The sequence below is a fragment of the Thalassophryne amazonica genome, chromosome 8 (assembly GCF_902500255.1).
Source record: "Thalassophryne amazonica chromosome 8, fThaAma1.1, whole genome shotgun sequence".
In the NCBI taxonomy this organism is placed as follows: domain Eukaryota; kingdom Metazoa; phylum Chordata; class Actinopteri; order Batrachoidiformes; family Batrachoididae; genus Thalassophryne; species Thalassophryne amazonica.
Window position 1 is genome coordinate 100,430,307 of NC_047110.1, and position 24,599 is coordinate 100,454,905.

A 24,599-nucleotide genomic window follows, 5' to 3' on the forward strand; every position below is an offset into this window, starting at 1 on the left:
TTACATGAACAAACTGTAATCTATTAGACAAATATGATTCAAACCACCGCAGCGCAGTGCCTTTAATACCTCTGACATGCTCTAATCTCTGTAATAAAATTTTATGGTCAACAGTATCAAAAGCAGCACTGAGGTCCAACAGAACAAGCACAGAGATAAGTCCACTGTCCGAAGCCATAAGAAGATCATTTGTAACCTTCACTAATGCTGTTTCTGTACTATGATGAATTCTAAAACCTGACTGAAACTCTTCAAATAGACCATTCCTCTGCAGGTGATCAGTTAGCTGTTTTACAACTACCCTCTCAAGAATCTTTGAGAGAAAAGGAAGGTTGGAGATTGGCCTATAATTAGCTAAGATAGCTGGGGTCAAGTGATGGCTTTTTAAGTAATGGTTTAATTACTGCCACCTTAAAGGCCTGTGGTACATAACCAACTAATAAAGATAGATTGATCATATTTAAGATTGAAGCATTAAATAATGGTAGGACTTCCTTGAGCAGCCTGGCAGGAATGGGGTCTAATAAACATGTTGATGGTTTGGATGAAGTAACTAATGAAAATAACTCAGACAGAACAATCGGAGAGAAAGAGTCTAACCAAATACCGGCATCACTGAAAGCAGCCAAAGATAACGATACGTCTTTGGGATGGTTATGAGTAATTTTTTCTCTAATAGTCAAAATTTTGTTAGCAAAGAAAGTCATGAAGTCATTACTAGTTAAAGTTAATGGAATACTCAGCTCAATAGAGCTCTGACTCTTTGTCAGCCTGGCTACAGTGCTGAAAAGAAACCTGAGGTTATTCTTATTTTCTTCAATTAGTGATGAGTAGAAAGATGTCCTAGCTTTACGGAGGGCTTTTTTATAGAGCAACAAACTCTTTTTTCCAGGCTAAGTGAAGATCTTCTAAATTAGTGAGACGCCATTTCCTCTCCAACTTACGGGTTATCTGCTTTAAGCTACGAGTTTGTGAGTTATACCACGGAGTCAGACACTTCTGATTTAAAGCTCTCTTTTTCAGAGGAGCTACATTCAGAGGAAATGATGTCACCGACACACGTGAAAAAACTCACGCATGCGCACGAGGGTTCAAGCATGATTGGTGTAATTGCTGTAGTCATTCAAATCCATATAGTTAAAAAAAATAATAAAAGGGTCGGTTTATTATCTAATAGACCTCGTATATACATACATCCCAATGAAGTTGGGATGTTGTGTAAAAAGTAGATAAAAACAGAATACAATGATGTGCAAATCTTCTTCAACCTATATTCAATTGAATACACCACAAAGACAAGATATTTAATGTTCAAACTGATAAACTTTGTTGTTTTTGTGTAAATATCATTTTGAAATGGATGCCTGCAACACATTTCAAAAAAGTTGGGACAGGGCAACAAAAGACTGGGAAAGTTGATGACTGCTCAAAGAACACCTAACTGGAAACAAGTGAGTGTCATGACTGGGTATAAAAGGAGCATCCCCAAAAGTCTCAGCCATTCACAAGCAAAGATGGGGCGAGGATCACCACTTTGATCACCACTCAGCGTTCAATTGCAAGGAATTTAGGGATTCCATCATCTACAGTCCATAATATAATCAGAAGATTCAGAGAATCTGGAGAACTTTCTACACGTAAGCGACAAGGCCGAAAACCAACATTGAATGCCTGTGACCTTCGATCCCTCAGGTGGCGCTGCATTAAAAACCGACATCATTGTGTAAAGGATCTTACCGCATGGGGTCAGGAACACTTCAGAAAACCATTGTCAGTTAACACAGTTCGTCACTACATCTACAAGTGCAAGTTAAATCTCTGCCAGGCAAAGCGAAAGCCATACATCAACAACATCCAGAAATGCCTTTGCCTTCTCTGGGTCTGAGCTCATTTGAAATGGACAGACGCAAAGTGGAAAAGTGTGCTGTGGTCTGATGAGTCCACATTTCAAATTGTTTTTTGGAAATCATGGATGTCGTGTCCTCCGGACAAAAGAGGGACAAGACCATCCAGATTGTTATCAGCGCAAAGTTCAAAAGCCAGCATCTGTGATGGTATGTGGATGTGTTATTGCCCATGGCATGGCCAACTTACACATCTGTGATGGCACCATCAATGCTGAACGATACATCCAGGTTTTGGAGCAACACATGCTGCCATCCAAGCAACGTCTTTTTCAGGGACGTCCCTGCTTATTTCAGCAAGACAATGCCGAGCCACATTCTGCACGTGTTACAACAGCGTGACTTCATAGTAAAAGACTGCAGGTACTAGACTGGCCTGCCTGCAGTCCAGACCTGTCGCCCACTGAAAATGTGGCACATTGTGAAGCGCGAAATACGACAACGGAGACCCCAGACTGTTGAACAACTGAAGTTGTACATCAAGCAAGAATGGGAAAGAATTCCACTGACAAAGCTTCAACAATTGTGAAAAGTGTCCTCAGTTCCAAAACACTTATTGAGTGTTGTTAGAAGGAAAGGTGATGTAACACAGTGGTAAACATACCACTGTCCCAGCTTTTTTGAAAGGTGTTGCAGGCATCCATTTCAAAATGAGCAGATATTTGCACAAAAACAATCAAGTTTATCAGTTTGAACATTAAATATCTTGTCTTTGTGGTGTATTCAATTGAATAAAGGTTGAAGAGGATTTGCAAATCATTGTATTCTGTTTTTATATACATATATATACATATACATACATATACATACACATATATATACACATACATACATATACACATACATATACATACATATACATATATATACATATACATACACATATATATATATATATACATTCATTGGATCTTTGCTTCATTCCTCTTCAGAAGCACCAACTCCGCTACTTAACCCCTCTCAAAGCCATTAAAATGTCAATCGTGAGTCAGTTTTGTGCGGATTAAAGTGACTAACTTGGACTCCTGTCTTGTTGCGAGAAAGAAACGAGAATCATCCTCGATGACGCTGCTCCAAACGCTGCACTGCTCGGAATTAATAACTTCAAAGTGAATCACCGTTTAAATCAAATGACAACTCTTTCCAAATGTTGTAATACAAATAAATTGCAATTGATCAAAACTTTTTTTTTTCCCTCCCAAAATAAGACATCTTGCGCTGACGTGCAGGCAGCCCAAGACTGTATGGCTGCAGACCTGCAGACTCCAGCAGCCGTCTGAGTTCAGCTCAGCTGTATAGAGAGACTTTCATGCCAATAATGTCTGAAAGGAAATGCTTTTGACAAAGCCCTTCAGATTTTGTTTATTTCTATTTATGTCCAGAGATCAAGGATCCAGTGACCAATTTCATATTTATTTACTCAATAAAATGTTGTTGACATAGAAAACCTGGAAAGCCTATTTTTAGTACAAAGAAAATTCACAGGAGGTATCGATAAGGGAAACGATAAGGAATGGGATCGATGATGGTATCAGTAGATAAAATGTTATCAATACCCATCCTTAGTCTTAAAGCAAATAAATATGAAATTGGTCACTGGATCCTTGATCTCTGGACATAAACAGAAATAAACAAAATCTGTAGTTTTTGTCAAAAACATTTCCTTTCAAACATTATTGGCATGAATGTCATTGAATGCCACTCCATACATCTGAACTGAGCTCTTGCAGCCGGCAGTGCTGCACGTCAGCATCAATGTAATTTATAAAGAATGCAGGGCATCTCATTTTGGGAAAAAAAAAACTAAAACGTTTTAGTCTGTTGTAGTTTATTGTCTGTATTACAACCTTTGGAAAGAGGTGTCATTTGATTTAAAACGGCAATTCGCTTTGAAGCTATTAATTCCGGCCGGACTGTAACCTGACTCGGCAGAGAGCCCCGCAGCGTTTGGAGCTGTGCGTAAGGAATGGAGGACTATTCTTGTTTCTTGACTGCAACAAGACAAGAGTTCCAGTTAGTGACTTTCATCTGCACAAAAGTGACTCACGATTGACATATTTTAATGGCTTTGAGAGGGGTTAAGAAGCAGAGGTGCCACTTCTGAGGAGCAGCGAATCAAAGAACCAATGCTTCACTGTTCAGGCTTCAAAGCCTAGTCACGCTGCAGAAGCAGCTAATTACCAGGCCACTGCAGGGTCTGCAATCAATGTAGAGAAATGATCATTTTCCCGACAAACACCCTCAAAAACAACGGCCGCTCTGAAGGACCAATAAGGGAATCGTTAAGCAAAGAGGCTGTTAATGTCGGTGGATCGAATCATTTCTTAATGCTACCCAAAAAGAACTGGTTCTCGATACATAACCCTACGAGGGAGGGCAGATTTTTTTTTCTTAGAAACCGGTAGATACAACGTCATTTCAAACCTGAAAAATGACACATACAGCACCTGCATACCATGTGAGGAACTGAAAACATCAGATATTTTTAAAATATATCTTGTTTCCATGTTGAATACAGTCAGTGTACTGCACAATAGTAGTGTGATAGACATCATACTGTGTGTGAGTGGCACAGAACAGCTGACTGTGTGGTTGCCAATGACCATCTTTGGCCAAAGCACACTCGCCACCTCGCAGATGTGCCGGCTGTTGTACCAGCTGTACCGCAGTCAATGAAGTTCCCAAAATAAAAAAAAAATATTAAAAATAATTGATGCGGGCAGATTTCGGAATACGAGCAGGGATGATAAACTGTTTTTTTGTTTTGTTTTTTTGTTTTGTTTTTTTAAATGGGGCCTTACAGTTCAAGACGAGACCCATTCCCACTATGACAGAGAATTCCTTTGGGACTGGTTATCAAAGAGACACAGGAAAGCCAATTAAAAACAAAACGACATAAAATGAAAATCTGTATCACAAATACATGAACACTTACAGTTTTATTTTTGTAATCACTGCCAGAAAGTCTGAGCTTCTGCTGCACCTGTTTAACATGAGCAATCAGATTTGCCTGCCAACACCTGCAGAAGACATTTGATTTAAGGAACCTCTCAAATTCCAACTCAAATGCCATTTCTCCCATATTTGTGCCTTTCATAACAAGAGCAGACCTGTCACAACAGCTACACAACCATAGAGACTTTAAAGTACAAGAAAAACATTTGCTGAAAATATTGGACTTGGTCTTGATGTTCACTGGGTAGATCACATTACTGTGTACAGTAAGGTGGTAGCATGGATCTGGTTACTCGTATAATCCTGTGGATCCTTCACAGGGAACTAGGAAGTGTAACCTGAGATGGTGAGCAGACAACGCGGACTAGTTTCCATGGCTTAGTCATGACCGTCATGGAATGAATGCATTCAGAATGTGAAAGCACAAAAGTCTAAGTGGAGAACTGACAGGCTTTACACTATCTGCCTCAGTGAGACCGCCTTCTTCCCTGACAAACCAAACATTTCTGATTTAATCCATTGTGTCTTTTTCTGTTAACACCGTGGAAGATGGACAACAATACAACAAAACATAATTCATAAAAGTCAGCAGTGTTTCTTATTCTGGCACGTTATGGGAAAATCCAGTACAGCTCCATTAATGGTCTCACAGCTCTTCTCGTCACCATATTAATTACAAAGATAATGTTTACACAGCCAGAAATAAAGGCGCTTGCATGCCGATGAAGTCTAACAGCCAGTTAGGATTTAGAAAAATGTAATACCCAAATTAGGAAGAAAAATAAACAATATGGAAATATTGTTTATTTTAATTCTGCAGTTTCTTAATGAGAGGTAAACTAAAATACTGGCAAATGGTTTCTATTATGGTGTCATAAATCACAAAAACCATGGTTCAGATCAAATACAATTGTTAAGCCAAGGATCAGATCATTTTTCAGATCTAAATTGGGAAAAAAAAAAAAAAACAGCCAAGTGCTATTTTGCTTTCCATTTTAAAAATAACTTAATGAGCAATGATGATAAGGAACTTCTGCATGTTGTCATGAATGAAACCAATAGGGGTGTAAATCTTTCAGTATGCCATGATTCGATTCATGGGGTCAATTTACAATTAAAAAAAAGATAGATAATAACTTCAAAGTGAATCACCGTTTTAAATCGAATGACACCTCTTTCCAAATGTTGGAACATAGACAACAAACTACAAAAGTTTTTTTCTCCCGAAATAAGACGTCCTCTGTTCTTCATGAATTACGTTGATCTTGACTCACAAAAAATTCTGGTTCAAAGCCCTGATGGAAAGTGTTAATAAAATGTCAGGACAAAACAATAAACAAAGAATAATATTCAGAATGTCCAGAAAACAGATTACCAGATTGTAGTGAATATTGCAATATATCGACATGTCAATATATCAAAGTAAAAAAAACAAAAAACAAATCAGGATGTCATGTGAATGAAAGTCCTCGGATCAGCCACTTCTGTGGAAAAAACAACCAAAGACTCAATGGGCTACTTTGGAAATTCTGGACAGGACAGGAACAGTGAGATGCAGCCACCATAAAACATAATCCTGTCACATCCATGCATGCTTTCTCTAATCTCAGGGTGTGGGTGTGGCAACAAGCAGATCAGATAGGAAACAATGAGGGGATTAAGTGGAGTAGTAGTCCTTTCCACTCCAGTACTGGTGCATGGTTCTTTGATAATAAAATGGCAACAGCCTCTGGCTCAGGAGTCTCCAACCCTTCTCCTGGGGTGGGGTGGGGTGGGGGTGTTTTCCCATTCTGCTACACACAGCTCAGTCAAATCTGGTGTTTCCCACCTCTTGATTGGCTGAGGACACCAGACCGAGTTAATTAGATGTGGGTGGCATAGGGAGAGTTAGAGAACATGCAGGGTAGGAACTCTCCTGGAGCAGAGCTGGAGACTCCTGCTTTAGTTTGACAGTCTGGTAGATAATGAGCTGATAATTCCTCAATACCAACATTTCACTCAAGTGAAACAGAGATGCTCCTTGTGTCTGAAATTCTCTGGCTACTCTCTACCGCTCCATGTAGCGTACTACTCATGACTGCATTGTGCACGAGTTGGCAAATATCAGATGCTTTGAGGCACCAGCTCGACTAGGTTCCCCCCCCCCCCCACAAAAACACACCAAAACAGCAGTCAGGTACGTCTGATAAAATCAACAGATTACATTCCTTTAAAGATGCATATTGTGCCTGAAAGTCAAAACACTGCTGTGGGCCAGACTCCAGTTTGACCCAGGTCAGATCAGCTACTGCCGGGAGTAAACAGCACTGTCAATGTGGGAGAAGTCTGAGCAGGAAGACTGTTTTCTTACAGGGTCCAAAAGAAATAAACAGTTCGATAGTGCGAACATCAGTGTGATCCAACCCGGGACACCATCCTGATCAACACACCTAACATGGAATGGTAGGAACATCCCTCTTGGATAGCCACACTGCAAATGAAGTCAAAGACACATTCACTGACTTAGAAATGTTCATATATCGATCCCATGATTTGCTTTAAGAAAACTAGTTGTCAAGGTGATTGTTTAATACTTGTATTTACACTGATGTCAGCTTGTCCAGTTACTTATGACCTCTGACAAATGGAGAGACTGTGTACAAAATAGCTGTGTTATTACCAGAGATGGGAGGAAGTCACTGTCAACTCATCAATCTGCAAGTCCCAAGTCATGTTTCAAGTCAGCTTGCAAACAATTGGTGGTCATTATGACTTGAGACTTGACTTGGGAATTGCTGATTGATGACTTCACAATGACTTGATGGTGATTTCGTCCCACCTCTGGTTATTACTAAAGGATTATTAACTGAGCGCGAGGTCTGTACGGGAAAATATCAGACCGAGGTGTTGACATTGGAGACCAAGCTTCAGCGAGGTCCGTGCGAAAAACGCAGAGGTCTGGTCCAGTCGTTAGCTAGTAATGAAGCTTTTAATCTGTGTTTTTTTTCTGATGCTGTTTAGATATTTATGGAGTATGTTCATGTCCGACTTGGTTTTTTTTATTTTTTTATTTTGTTTTTAGCTTTCTCAGGGGTCGAAATACATTTTTTAACCTACTTGCACTGGTGCTAGTAACAAAAAAAAGTTACTTGCACCAAAAAAAAGTTACTTGCACAACCAAAAGTCAGACTTATATCAACCTTAAAACTCCTCCTCTGATTTGTCAGACTCTTCCTCTCTGTGGAGAATTTGCCACTGCTGCTGCTGCTCTCCCCTCAGTTTTTTTTTTCACGTGCGCGTGCGAACAAATCGTCCGTGAAGATTATTTTATTTATTAACTACACAGGTGTATAATAAAACAAATGGTGACTGGTTTATAACACAATTATGACAGAGTTTCAGGGGAGAGAGAGCGAGGAACTACGGCGCATTGGAAGTGTCATCGCAAAATGTTTTGCATGTGGAGAGAATGTGCGCTCATTTTATTATATTGTGCGCTTGTTTTTTGATATTGTGCACTTGTTTTAAGCATCGTTTGAGTAAAACAAGGGCGCGATCTACTTAAACGTGGCCACAATTTGTAAAACGTGCACTCAATATTGTCTTGACACATAAATGTTGGCTATTAGTCAACAAACCAGCAGACAGTGTAATACATTTCCCCATTAGAAATGGATCTGGTCAGGGTATATCATCATGGTTTGGGCGCACAAGGACGTATAGAGAACTCCTGCTGCCCAGCATGGCATCATCTGGAGTTTAAGCACATTAAAAAGGATGCTGAGGGCGAAGCGTCTCCCCGTCGTGAGGATGACAATTTAGGTCATATTATGGAGTTCATTTTGAACGAAAGGAAAACGTGCACACAAATTATCATGGCCAGAAAAAAAATATCACTTTAAGTGACCTCTCCCAGGTTCCATAAAGGAACCGCAGCGGCAGCCAGTTTTTTTTTTTTTTTCACGTGCGCTTGCGAATTAATCGTTCGTGAAGATAATTTTATTAACTACACAGATGTATAATAAAACAAATGGTGACTGGTTTATAACACAATGATGACAGAGTTTGAGGGGAAGAAAGAGAGGGAACTGCAGCCAGCCAGTTTATTTTTTCTTTTCTTTGTTTACATGTGCATGCGTGAACACAACAGAGCACAGCAACTCGCTCCATGTGTGAGAGTCATAAAACGCAGGGAAGATGAAGACAACACACTGGAAATTGTTTTTTTCCTTATTTATTCCTTTATTGGTTCATTCTGCTGGTGCTTATAGTTGATAATATTTGGATAAAGTTACTTGCACCAGTGCAAGTGCAGTGTAAAATTACGTGCACCGCTTGAATAATACGTGCACAAACTAGTACATGCACATACTATTTCGAGCCCTGTTTCTGGTTTCTAACAAATATGATGCGCATTTTGGACCAATTGTCATAGTAACCGGTCTGATATGGGAAAATGTCAGACTGGAAATCAGCCAGTCAGAGTAACTGTAGCGTCACAGCTACAGTGAGGAAAATAAAGTATTTGAACACACTGCGATTTTGCAAGTTCTCCCACTTAGAAATCATGGAGGGGTTTGAAATTTTCATCTTAGGTGCATGTCCACTGTGAGAGACATAATAAAAAAAAAAAAGAATCCGCAAATCACAATGTATGATTTTTTTTTATAATTTATTTGTATGTTACTGCTGCAAATAAGTATTTGAACACCTACCAACCAGCAAGAATTCTGGCTCACACAGACCTGTTAATTTTTCTTTAAGAAGCCCTCTTATTCTGCACTCTTTACCCGTATTAATTGTACCTGTTTGAACTTGTTACCTGTATAAAAGACATCTGTTCACACACTCAATCAATCACACTCCAACCTGTCCACCATAGCCAAGACCAAAGAGCTGTCTAAGGACACCAGGCACAAAACTGTAGACCTGCACAAGGCTGGGACCTGCACAGGACAACAGGCAAGCAGCTTGGTAGAAGACAACAACTGTTCTGATTATTTATTAGAAAGTGGAAGAACCACAAGATGACTGTCAATCTCCCTCGGTCTGGGATTCCATGCAAGTTCTCAATTTGTGGGGTAAGGATGATTCCCTGCTGCAGTGTGTGCAAACCTGGTGAAAGACTACAGGAAACGTTTGACCTCTGTAACTGCAAACAAAGGCTACTGTACCAAATATTAACATTGATTTTCACAGGTGTTCAAATACTTATTTGCAGCAGTAACATACAAATTAATTATTTAAAAATCATACATTGTGATTTTCGGATTTCTTTTTTTTTTTTTTTAGATTATGTCTCTCACAGTGGATGTGCACCTAAGATGAAAATATCAGACCCCTCCATGATTTCTAAGTGGGAGAACTTGCAAAATGGCAGGGTGTTCAAATACTTATTTTCCTCACTGTATGTAATAAAATGTGGTATTTTTGTTAAACCCCTTGAAGGTTTGAAGTTTAGACTATAGCACTACAGATGGAAAACTGCAAAAATTGCCACTACTCAAATACTAATGAGCCTGACTGTACAGTGAAGAGTAAAGGAGTAACAGAAGAAGAAGCCTTATTTTCATGAACTGAAATATACGAGGTCTGTTAGAAAAGTATCGGACCTTTTTATTTTTTGCAATAACCTTATGGATTTGAATCACGTGTGATTGCATCAGCCAAGCTTGAACCTTCGTGCGCATGCGTGAGTTTTTACACGCCTGTCGGTTGCGTCATTCGCCTGTGAGCAGGCTTTGTGGGAGGAGTGGTCCAGCCCCCTTGGAGGATTTTCATTGTCAGGAAAATGGCCGAGCGACTGCCGCTTTGCTGCATCAAAATTTTTTCAGAAACTGTGAGAGACAGCCAGGTGGAAACCATTCGGAAACTTCAGATGGCTTTCGGTGAAGATTTTACAGGCATCACACAGATTAAGGAGCATTACAACCGGATTAAAGACGGCCCACAGCGGCTGAGGGCGCGCCGCGCTTCGAGCAGCCATCAACAGGCTGAAACGACCAGATCATTTCCAAAGTGAAGGCTGTGTTGATCCGGGACGTCGTGTGACTACCAGAGAAATGGCAAGAGAGGTGGACACAGCACTTTTGCGGCACATTACACTGTTACAGCGGATGGAGCCGCTAATGGCACAGAACAAAAAGCACCTCCGTGCTGGAAGTCTCACGGGACATGCCCAGCTCTTCCACCATTCGGAAGATTCAGACGGCTTTGGGTGGCTTTTCAGTCGAGTGAGTATCCTTGAAATTGTCGAAGAGCTGAGCATGTCCTGTGAGACCAACACGGAGGTGCTTTCGTTCCGCGCCATTAGCGGCTCCTCCGCTCCTGTTTTCATGACAAAATCTCCTTTAACAGTGGAATGTGCCGGGAAAGTGCTATGTCCACCTTTTCTGCCATTTCTCTGGTAGTCAGACGATGTCCCAGATCAACACATCATTCAGTTTGGAAATGATCTGGTCGTTTCAGCCTGTCCATCGCCGCTCAGAGCGTGGTGCGCCTTCTGCCATTGTGTGCCGTCTTTAAACCGGCTGTACCACTCCTTAATCTGTGTGATGCCCATAAAATCGTCCCTGAAAGCCATCTGAATTTTCTGAATGGTGTCCACCTGGCTGTCTCTCACAGTTTCTGGAAAAATTTGATGCAGCGCTGCTCCAGCCGTTCAGACATTTTCCTCACAATGAAAATCCGACAAGGGGGGAGGACCAGTGCTCACTCAAAGCGTGCTCACAGGCGAATGACGCAACCGACAGGCGTGAAAAAACTCACGCATGCGCATGAAAGTTCAAGCTTGGCTGATGCAATCACACGTGATTCAAATCCATAAGGTTATTGCAAAAAATAAAAAGGTCCGATACTTTTCTAACAGACCTCGTATCTATGATTCTTGATGTAAACAAACCGTTATTTTGTTGCAGTTTAAGCCCATTGTACAGCAGAGATGCTGCACTGTTACAAGGTGGGATGCACATCATTATTATTAATAAAAAACTATTCACAGAAAATAAATTGACAATCATTTGACTGCCCATAATTGTCTTTTAAAATCAATCAGAAGCAACACATGGGTGTACCAACATGAAAATACATCTTTAAACAACACCATTTACAAATTATGAACCAACAGGGCTGCAGTTATCGAATATTTCTGGAATCAAGTATTCTATTGATTAATCGAGTAATCAGATAAAAAAGTACTTTTGTGTTTTTAAACAATATCAATAGTGGTAGGGCTCTCCTTAACCCCTTAAGCCCTAGAGCCTATTTCACCAAAATCACATACCAATACATTATGATTTATTTCTCAGCTTGTACAAGGTCCAAAATGCAAAAGTTTGGATCAGCTAAAAGACAGGTCCTAGGGCAGAGGTCTCAAACCGGTTCCAGAAAGGACCGAGAGGGTGCAGGCTTTCTGTGCAACCACCCACTCCAGCAGGTGATTTCACTGATTAACATCACTTTGAGCAAGTGGAATCAGTTAATCGGTGAAATGGATGCAAAAAATTGAAAGTAAATAATACTTGGTAGGAGTAAATGAGGTTTTTTTTCCCCAAAAAAAAATGAATTCTGATTTATATATTTATTTGCTTGGCGTTTCAGCTGTGATTAGTTGATATGTGATTGAAGTGGATACTTGCAGAGGAGACTTCGCTTGACATTTTGATATATAATAAGTGTATGTTGGTGTCAGCATTGGTTAGTTATGAGTGTTCAAATGTTCCAAAACAGGGCAAGTCCCCAAATTTGGGGACTCTAGGGTTTAAGAGGTTAAGCAATGGCACAATGTTGCTATGCCATCATGCAGATTTTTAACTTTAGGGTTCCCCCCCCCCCCACCAGGTAATTTTTTTTTTTCTCCCCACATTAAGAGCTTTACCAAACCATAAGCCCAGGTGGTCTGTGAAATCTTCAGTCTGCAGACAGGACATTCTCTTTTTTCCCCCTCTTATTGCACATTTCATTTTCACTTTTTATTACTGTGATTTATTCAGTGTTTAGTGTATATTTATACATGCCGTACAGAGTGCAGCTCAAACCCAAGTCAAATTCCTTGTTTTCTGTGTCAATAAACGGCTGCAGAGTGCAGCGTTTCCACAAAAGCTGCACTGATTAATCAACTGTACAGCCTGCTGATTAAAAACTCTTATCAAATCTGAACAAAGGCATTTTTTTCTTTTTTGAATAGTTTCAGATTAAGCGCCCTTTCACTTCATCCGTGGAGGTGGAGAGCAGCCAGTGGATCAAACCGTGTTTTTAAAAAAAAAAAATACAAACACACTGCTTCACTTTAAATGAACAATAAGTCCATTTTATTCAGCGTGCGGCTTTGTAAAATTGTAGCATCGCCTGCTACACTGATTAGTTCTTACATTAGTTATGCGCATGCTCTATGGTCTTCTCTGTTTTTTGTGGGAGTGTTACAGCGCCACATACAGGCCTGGCGTATGTACTACAGCATTAAACAAAGCCTCAAGGCAAAGAAATTGCCTCGAACATTTTTTGTAATCAAATTATTTGAGTTACTGGTTTCAGCCCTAGAAACAATGCCAATTTAGGTGGCATATCACCCACTACTACCATGATGTTATCACAATAGGGACTGACAAACTTTAACCATGAGGCCAAGAGAAATGCACATGTTGGAGAATCTGCCATGGAGATTGTGCATCACAGTCTTCACACTGAAAACACAAACAACCGACTGCATGTTTTAAAAGGATTTTGTAAAAATCACTGAGTTTAGACAGATGAGATGCAATATTGTTCCCAAACAAGCTGAACAGGCTTATTTTTATTGTAGTGACCACATTAGGGTTCCACTTCTCATGGCATCAGTTGCTAAGGAAGTTGGACCATATGGACAACACTCCTGAACATGTGTTTTGTTGAGATTCACAGGTTATCACAGAGGAAATGATAAAAGTGAAGCTGTGACTCTGTGCTGGTCCCTCAGACAGGAACAGTTCATGTCCGTTTTTCCACATTATTCCAGCAAAGAACATTTAGAGTTTGGTTTGCACTCAGCTCTGTCACAGCAGAATTTATTTTTTTCCAGCTTAATCCGTTTATGCACAGATTTTTTTTTTTTTTTTATAAGTGGAAAAAGTTGCATTAGTACCTTTGAGATTTTTTTATTGTGAGTAGAAAATGACAGTGATACACTTCTGCAACAATTGCCACTGGGGCAAAATGGGTTAAGCATCTTCAACCTGCGTGGAACTTCATAAACGGAAACCAAATTTCATACATCTTATATTCATTACTCTGGAACAAACAGCACAAACAGTGTTGTAAAGGACAAGAAGCAGGGCGTTAAAGAGCAAACTTCATTTTCCACCACAATGATACAAACAGGAAGTGAACACGGCTCACTGCAATTCCAAGAAGGCTAAATGGTTGTTTCTGGCATCCTCACGTGTGAACTTGATATTGGAGTCCACCGAGTTGATATGCTCTGTAAAGTCCTCAACTTCCTGTTGCTTGATGTTAACCCATGTGTCATCGACATATTTGAACCAGTGACTGGGAGAGATGTCCGTGAACAACGTCAAGGCTCTCTTCTCCACTAGCTCCGTGTACAGATTGGCCACAATGGGGGGTCTCCGGTATCCTCCATTGTGGCCATCGTAACATGGCTACATCGTAACATCACAGTCCTTCTTGGACTGTGATGTTACGAATGGAGAGAACAGGCAGTTCCAGACAGGGGTCTACAGAAAACCCACTCACACTGACCAATATCTGCTCTTTGGCTAAAACCACCCCCTTGAACACAAGCTCAGGGTGATCAGGACTCTTCAACACAGAGCCCTACAGGTGCCCACAACTACAGAGGGAAGGGCTAAAGAACAACAACTTGTACAGAAAGCCCTCACAATATGTGGGTACCCACGATGGTCCCTGGATAAAGTGCAGAAGTCCCAGAGAACAAAGAGAACAGACAGACAGGAGACGGAGACAAGAAGGAGTGTCTCTCCCTTATTTAGCAGGAGTAGGGGAAAAACTACAGAGGATCTTCAGACAGCACAAAATCCCAGTTTACGTTAAACCTGTTAACACCTTGAGACAGAAATTAGTTCACCCTAAGGACAGGATACCTTGTTACAAACAGAGCAATGTAGTGTATTCTATCAGATGTCAGGAAAACTGTAACCAACACCACATAGGTGAGACTAAGCAGCCGTTGCACAAAAGGCTATACCAGCACCGCAGAGCAGGCGCCAGTGGAACTCAGTCTGCAGTTCATCTCCACCTTAAAGACACTAACCACACGTTTGAGGACAAGGAAGTTAAAATCTTAGCCAGAGAGAAGAAATGGTTTGAGAGAGGGGTGAAGGAGGCATTCTATGTGAAACAGTTGAAACCCAGCCTTAACCGGGGAGGGGGTCTGAGACACGCTTTGTCCCCTGTTTACAATGGGGTACTCAGGTCAAAGCAGTTTCAGTCTTTTGTTCATGGTAATGAGTCATTCACATCATCAGGAGAGTCGTCAGGAGAGGCGTCAGTCCCATCGTTAGGAGGGACAGCTACCCTGTCATTAGGAGGGTGCTAACTATAGCACAGTAGGTGCTAATTTAAGCAACTGTCTAGTTACTAGCCAATAGCAGCCTGCCTCTCGGTAGGAGGGGTATGGTTAGGTTTAAAACTCCAGCTTTTGTGGCTCCTGTTTGTTCTTCTCTACAAGGGTCAAGACAGAAGTCAGACTACCAGAGCAAGAATTTTAGCTGAGGAAGCTTCTGCTATGTGAAGCGAAACGTCCTCACGTCAAGCAATCCAGTCCAGTTGAAGATTCAAGTTTCTCTACTATAAAAGCAGAATGGTAAAAGCATTTTATGTGAAGTTGACTGAATGTTGGTCTTTGAAAACAAATGGTTTCTTCACTATTGTTTTGGGGAATTTTGATAGAATAAATTATATAATGTTGGTGTGTTTACTAAGCCTACTTCACTTTTTCATTGCTTGATCATAGTCACAACAATAACATTTACTGCTTTTTACAAAGATATAAAACTAATATGGAACAGAATTGAGCTCAGTATATTGGTCCGACCCACCACAGTATTTTCTGTTACTCATGTGGGTCCTTGGGAAAACTAATTGCCCACCCCTGACACTGACCATGATGGTCCTAAAAATGAGAAAGGAACAGAAGAAAAGAAGAACAATGGTTGCAAAGACAAAATTAACATCAGTTGGATTTATTTCAGGTACAGAAAGGATGAGTCTGAGAAAACAAGAAAAACTGTGCTTTTTTAATGTAATTTTTCAGATTTTTGTACAGTATTATTAGTATTTTCTTTGCAGATCAATTCCTCTGCAAATTTTGCACTCGTCATTCCACAGCAAGGGTCACCAACTCCGGTCCCCGAGGCCACCTGCCCTGCATGTTTTCCAGCTCCCCCTGCCCCGCCCACTGATAATTAACCGCCATTTGTGCTCAGCCGGTCAAGAGCTACAAAACAACAGACAAAACTAATCAGCTGTGGGTGCACCAAGGAAATATGGAAAACATGAAGGACAGGTGCTCTCGAGGATCTCAGATGCTGATCCCTGTTTTAGAATAAAATAGCAACAATAAGCACAGTAGGCTCTCTCTGTGTCTGTCCCTCACACTGCACAGAGCTGTCTTACTCAGAGCACAACAGAGAAATGACTGTTAAAAGCTGCTTAAGGAGTATTTCTGCTGCTGTGACTCTGATCACTCCGGGGTTTCCCCAAAAATGTGCTGTGAAGTTATTTGGTTTCACTGCAACTGTGCCTGGTGATTTCACTGATGAACACATCCTTCTCTGTGTAATGTGGTGTCATCAGTACAGTTAGCTATGCAATAAAACTTAATGTCTGCATCTTGTTAATAGTCAGGTCGTATATGGGCTTTCACTCCTGGACAGACCAACAAGCTCAACTATCCGAGAGGGACTCAGAGTAGAGCCTCTTCAAACTGAAAGGAGCCAGCTGAGGTGGTTCAGGTACCTGGTTAGGCTGCCCCCTGGTCATCTCCCTCTGGAGGTCTTCCAGGCACATCCAACTGTGAGGAGGCCCTGGGAAAGACCCAGGAAACGCAAGAGGGATTATATTTCTCAGCTGACTCTGGAACGCCTCTGGCTCCCACAGAAAGAGTTACAGGAGTTGCACAAGGATAGGGAATTGTGCAAAGACCTACTTGGTCTGTTGCCACCGTGACCCGAACTCCGATAAGGAGCAGAAAATGAATAAATGAATTTTTATGAATAGGAATCTATTTTATTAACTGACTTAAATTTAACATCATCATAATAAAAATTAAAATTAAAAAAATGAGCATTTGGAAACAAACAGAAGCTGGGCAAAATGTAACCTACGAGGTGCAAGTTAGTAAAGGCCCCTTGACACTTGCATGACTTTGATGCATGCACTGTGTTGTGCAGGAAAGTAAACTCATCGTTAATTGGTATAGACTGAACATGAGACGGTCGCCAGTGCGTGCAATTGCGCAAAGAGAATTTTGAAATGTTCAAAAAAAAATCTCACACATAAATGTCATGCAACATACGTGAAGTGGTAGTGAACATTGCGCGATCTATTCACCAACACTACGTGCAGCTCATCAAGATGAGTAAAGAAGTGTACAGTGGGAGTGGTTGCGTCAGTGCACCGCATCAGAGCAAAGCTCGTCTGAACGATAACGAGATGTTATATCTGTCACAAACATACTTTTACAGCTGCACACAAGAAGGAAAGAACATGCAACTGTTTTACCAAGCCATGACAATGTAAACATGACAAATAATTACCTTTTTAGACAGCTCCAAATGCTTTCTCCTCCTCGTTCAGCGCGCGAGAGAAAAGTAGCACCTGGAGCGCTCCTCTGTGATTCCGGAAGCGATTAGAGGCGTTTTCAACAGCTAACTCGGACAGAAAATGATTTATCCACTACAAAATAATTATTTTACAGACGCAGCGTCCAGTGCACAACGTGTGGCAGCTAGTGGAACAAAGCACAGCGTCCAGCTGGGAACACAGCATTTGGGATCATCACGACGATGTGCGGGCAAGTGCACGGATCAAAGTCGTGCAAGTGTCAGGGCACCTTAACTCTGAGTCAGACACTGCACACTGGCCTTCTTCTTCTTTGTCTTTCAGCTGTTACCGTTAGGGGTCGCCACAGCAGATCAATCGTTTCCATCTCACCCTGTCATCTGTGTCTTCCTCTGTCACACCAACCACCTGCATGTCCTGCACACTAGCCAAGCTATTAAAATAAAACAAGACAAAACCATCTGGGCAGCAGATCAAAGTTTTATACAGTTTTTTTTTTATGAGATTTTGCCTTCAACAACAGAGACATCTGGTGTGAAACTGGAGTTACTGAGTATTTTTTAACGGAACTGATCACACGAACAGTGACAGAGCATTTCATTTAAAGAAAAACAGCTGATAAATAATTCTTTGAAGCAGGAAGAGGTGGAGGGTCATTTTCTAATTTTGTCATGTTGATAGAAGTTGAAATCTGTCCAACAGATACAAATTTTGACGTCTGCTGCCTTCTGTGAAAGCTCCGATGCAGAGTTTTAAAAATTGGCCTGCTATTAGCTGACCTCCTGTTAGATAAAATTATTAAGAATAAATCAATTAATCCCACATGAAATCACTTTTCAAAAAGAAGGTTAATCCATAGAAAACTATGTTTTGACATGAATCCAACAAAGTGCTGCTGATGTCAGAGTAAAGTTACACCCAGAGCAGTCAGGGTGATGACCCAAATTGACTGACGTCAAAATTAATTAATACTTTGCTTAATATTTAAACAATCAAAAAATAAAGTTTAAAAAAAATACTTTGCTTAATAATAATAATTTTAAAAAGTATTTTGTTTGTTTTTCTTGGGCTGGAAGGGGTTCTTCAAGTTCCAGACGAAATATTTTGTGAATGAAATGAAGGCAAAAATGGCAACTAATCTGGTCACCACGGAGGGCTTTAAAACTGATGTTAATGATGCAACAGCAGACGTTTCCTTCGTGGGAACCGATGTGACATTTTACATTGCGTCACCGAAGCATGTCGCAGCCGCAACTCAAAATACAGGTAATGGAAATTCCTCATAAATTCACCAGGAACTTGAAAATAGCCGTGCGATCAATGAACTTGAAAAATAGCCACACACAAAGTCATCGGCTTGCTATAATATGATGCAAACGGCATTTATTTTTCCTTCTTTCTTGAAAAAAATTAGTTCCAACATGAAAAATAACATACAATATGCAATTCATTCATTTGCTAGCATGGTAATCCATGTTCTTCTGCAGCACTGTTTTGCACTCTTACTAGAAAAACACACATCAACTAAAGTTAGTGTTTCTGGTACAGCTGTTTTGAAGGTTGTATATTTAGCACAAAATATACCGTCATTCATGAAATACATATCGAAAAAGAAAGTTTGTGTAACACTTGCAGTTATGTTCTGTGTGGAGTAGACAGTTGTCAAAATCTGAGTGACTGTGCAAGCAGGAAAAGAATGAGGAAAAACACCCAAACAACACAGATGTTATAGGCTTCTGCAGCTGTGATTAGAGAAACTGTGCATTGTGCATGTTTTGCATTTTGTATCACGTTATACAGCTTCATGATGAAGAGGTATAGAGGAGGGTTTTCTTTCACCAAAACATCAGATCTAGGCTTGCATCTCAGATGTACCTTCTGGCAAATTGTAGCTGAACTTTCAGATCTTTTAAGAAAATAGTTTCTCATCTGTCCACCTGACCTTTCTGTGTGGAGTTTGCATGTTCTCCCTGTGTCTGTGTGGGTTCCCTCCGGCTGCTTCAGCTTCCTCCCACATCCAAAGACAGGCAGGTTAGGTGGACTGGAATCTTTAAATTGTCTGCAGGTGTGCGTGCGGGTGTGAATGTGTTTGTGTATATGTGGCCCTGGTGTCCCGTCCAGGGTGTACCCCCCGCCCCATGGCTGCTGGGATAGGCTCCAGCACCGTTACCCGTAATTGGAGTAAGCAGTTGAAGATGAGTGAGTGAGTTGTCTCTTTGCCGAATGCGCATAACAAACTTATATTTTTGTCAGGCTCATTCATTTTTTTCATCACGTTACTAAATAACATCATCAAGTGGCTTTGCATTTTGAAATATCACGACATCTCAAATGCGCAATTTTGTCTGAGATCTGCAAGGAACAGTTTACGGTTACTACACAATGGAGAAGCACAAAAACTCCTCGTACGAACAACTTTCCTTCTTTTCAGACCATTTGTTTTGTGTCAATCGCTTAAAAAACACCCACCTTCTGTGCCCGCCATGCCTGTGGTCTTTACTGGAAACTGTTGTTTACGGATTTTTGTGACAAAAATCGTCGTGCATTTATGGAAATACAAGGCCGCTGGATACAGAGAGATTACAGCGACATATCTTCATGCCAACTTCTATGCAGAACAAGTTGTGTTAATTCACAATGTCTAGTATAATCAAATAAAGACAGATAAAAAAAATTTATACGAGCGAAGCGCCTTGCAGCGGCGCGAAGCTCGCTCCGTGGTAGACGAAGCCACAAACCGGAAATGGCACAAAAAATCTTCCCATAGGGGAAAAAGCCACAAAACGATGGTAGACCAAGCCGCAAACCGGAAATGGCACAAAAAAATCTGCCCATAGGGGAAAAACCTACAAACCAGATAACATTGTTAAAAAAAAAAAAAACGAAGCCACAAACCGGACAATATTGTCGTAATGGTACACGAGGGACCTAAATGACATGGTGAGATGCTGAAGAGCTTTGCTCGTTCATGTCTGCGACATATACATATTAGTCTTTTAGTTGATGTTTTCCATTCATGGCGTGCATCTCCATGAATGCACGCCATTCATGGAGATGCAATTGCCTGAGATTGAGATGCAATTGCAGCTCAGTGATGTAGGGGTAGATCCATTTGCCCCAACCCTGTTAGTAGGAACTTTTCAGAGTAGGAGGTCTGAAATTTCGGACTTCCCAGCTTCCTGGAATGCGACATAAACCTAACATCTCAGCTGTCTTGCAACCTTGCAAATTATTTTCTTCAATGGTTTTAGGTTACGATAAAGATAAGGGTTAGGGTTTTACTTTATCTTAAACACATAAATGTTTTGGAAATTTGAGCAAAATTTCCACTTCTGGAATACAGCTTTGCGTACTTCTGGAAGCCTTGCTCAGTAGCAGCATTCCGATGTGGTCCAAGTTCAAATAAGTAATACTGTATTTCCAAATTGCATTCCAATCTGATTTGTCAAAACAAAACTGGCTGCAAGAGTAATTATTTGTATTAAGAATAAATATTTTATTTGTCCAGCTAATTATGGCCTGTGAAAATTCAAGGACTATATAAAAAAATGCCCAAATATTAAATGTTTTAAAAAATTCAATGCATTATTTTCATTAAACCCCTTGAATTAAAGCTGGTGGTCTATTTCAACTCAACTGTGTTGGTGAACAGATTCAAAATGACAAATCCAACCACAGCTTACAAACATATGTAAACTGTAGTCTCATTAGGAATAAACAAAATCTGTGTAGTTTTTGAGCTACACGACACAAACAGCGAGATCATAAAGATAAAAAAAATTAAAAAAAATTCACTGGCAGTCAACTCATTCATCCGAAAAACAAGCACCCATGAGCTTGTAATGTGCAAATAAAAGCGTGATTTATGATCGTTTGAGGGCAAATTAAAACCACCAGTGTGACAAAACGTGTAGCCACGCACCCCCCCCACACACACACACACACACACACACACACACGAACAACACAGCGGGACGAATCTCCTTTCTCACCTTTAAATCCTGCGTGATAATTATCCACCAATGTATCTCGGCAATTAATCCATGATTATTTTCAGGCGATTTTTACGTCCCCTTCTAAAAAATCCACAGCGTTGAGGAGTCCTTTATTTAGAGGATAATTTTTTTTTTAATCCAAAACAGGCAGCAACAGCCAGGGAGCACAAGAAGGCGCAACTTGAAACTGACGGAGACGGAACGGTCGAAACCACAGCGAAAGCAAGGAGGGGAGGATGAGTCCAATCTATTACTAACCACCCGCCAAAAAGACCTTGGAATCTTTACAGACCTGCCAGGAATTATACTGCAGTGAGAAAAAAACTCACTATCTGGCGGAAAATAGGGATCGACGAGTGTTACTACTTCATATATCTGATTTTATCTCGCAGTACGAGCAGAGAAAACCCCCGGCCCCTGTTTGGAGCGAGCCTGCGTCTTTTAACTCAGTTTAATCCGATTGGTTTCTCCCATCATGACGCGGCAGGCCTGCTGCCTTCACGTGCTGTAAGAAACATTGAAATTAATTTGCATTGCTGGGAAAAGCTGCAGTGTGACATACAAAATAAATAAAGATTCTGTTTGACTGCGTGCTAGTAAACGTCACAAATACACATTTAACATGTATATATAGTATAATCATAAATATAATAAGAATCGGCTTTATTGGCTAAATATCTATGCACATACAGGGAATGTAACTCCAATTTAGCATAGCATAACATAGCATAGATGCTTGTGCAATAGGTGTTACAGAAGTAGTTATTGAGTGATACGTGTGTTGTTTCTGTATTATCTGCAGGGATTTACAGTGATAAGGTTCTCCATGGTGAACGCCTGTGGGAAGAAACTTCTTTCATCAGGTTGTTTTCCTACTGCGTGATCTGTAGCGCCTCCCAAAGGGGAAATGCTGAAAAACACTGTGTCCAGGATGTGTGGGGCCTGCAGTGATGCTTCCTGCACATTTCAATAGTCTAAAATAATTTTAATAATCTAATTAATGTATTTACTCTGGCTTGACATCCTGCTCCTCCATCTACCTGCGGTGACGCTTGTTGCCTTCGCGCAATGCGTCAGTTTTGCTTACTGGATTAGCATCTAAGCTCCAAAAGGAAAAATGTAAGATTATAGGGTTTACAAATGCTTTTGACTGTTAAACATTATACAAAAAAAAAAAAAATGTTAGCCAACTTAAAGTTAGCAGAACTAAATCTGGTGGAAGCTAAACCTTTCAAGCCATACAAACTGCAACGGTGCGTACTTCAAGTTCACAATCCAAGATGGCAGTTCCCAGCAGCAACAGCAGTGAAAGCTATTGTTTTAAAGGTTTTTTTTAAAAAACTTTCTGTCTTTCTGTGTCCCATTTAACAAATCATGCACACACTGCTGTCCTGCTGTCTGTGGACATACTGCTGCAATATTTTTGTGCATGAAATACAGCATAAAGCGCTAACATTGGCTGACCCCGTCGAAGACAACAACAATGACTGTCTACACCGCGTTACAAACCAAGCATTAAATCAAAACACTAATGTAACTTCTACACCATCTGGTTTCTTCCACAAGGACTATATTTTGGACTGAATATTTTTTCTAGCACTCCATATTCCAACATCTTGGAGGCATCCAGGTTTATTTTTCCAACTTGTGTGCTGTGTGGAAAATGTGTGATGCCATCTCCAGTTCAGACATACAACTTCTGAAGTAAATGGAACACAGTATTAATTGGTCTGCTGGTAGTTTTCAAAGTTATCTGAAAAGCTAATCGGCTAACAAAAAAGTTAACTTTGCTACTTAGCCGTTAGCCGATTAGCTGAACTGCACCCAACACCGATGGGGAGTAAAACAATCATTTTAAAGACTTTAATTCAAACCTCAACGGGACATAAAATAAACAGAACCTCTGAGTCTCAGCAAGTCATTTCTACCTATAATTCTCATTGTTTTTAACAAAGCATCAAATGTCTATTGTGCAGTGATTTTAGAAAGGCTGATGTTTGCTTTTGTGGAAAACCACTTTAGATTACAAGTTAGGAAAATTGTAAGCTTCCTGCAATCATTTTCCTGTGGAGAGAGCTCACATGGAAAACAGTAAGCAAGTGTTTGCTGCTGCCCACAGACAGAAATACGCTTTGTCTTTTGTTCTCTTTCAGTCAAATCACAATTCAAGACTTCTTCTCATACAACAAAAAATATTTATGCACCAGCAGTCCAGCAAGCCACGCAGTCAATAGAAATTACAAACGCTGTAAAGTGATGATTAGCCATTGTCACAATTACAAAGTAAAGGTCACGCATGCTTTCAGTTAACCTCGTCAGTGCACATCAATGCCCACGCCACACTCTAATGATGAAATGGACACTTTAACACACACAGACAGAAGGAGCCGAGAACCAAACCATCAACTCTACGCTGACTCAGCATCCTAACATGCATGGCATAAGTGCATTTGGGACATGTCCAACTCCCATTTCATATTTATACACCATGCAAATCTGAGCGCAAAGTAAAGCACAGGGTAGAAAGGGGATGTAGTTGGTCTGTTAGTTAATTATGTGTGTTTTGGGCATCACATGAAATAAACCAACCAGCCCGTCATCTATCGATGCCTTTAAATATGTGAATGTGGCCCGTTGCTGTTTAGTTGGTGCAATCGGTGTGTGAAAGAAAAGAGGCTTTCTGACAAGGAAACGGATCTGCACAAAAGTGTCAAAGTGCATGTTTTTAGTGGCCTGTGACTCATACCACATCATACTTTAAGACCAACATGCCCATGAGTGCACAGATGTGTGCAAATACATTTTTTATTTTAACAGTCTTGGCACAGAGTGTGAAACTGACAACTGTATAAGCTGAAAATAACCAACCCGTTGCTTATAGATGTAGATATACATCTAGGACTACAAGCAACAGGTTGGTTATGTCACAAGGTTCCTGAAATAAAGCAATATCACCACCTGGTGGACA

The 24,599-nt window shown here is 40.5% G+C and overlaps 1 protein-coding gene across 1 annotated transcript in view; it reads right to left on the minus strand.

Moving 5' to 3' along the window:
* mical3a (microtubule associated monooxygenase, calponin and LIM domain containing 3a) overlaps positions 1 to 24,599 on the minus strand; it is a 188,851-nt gene that overhangs the window by 139,389 nt on the left and 24,863 nt on the right.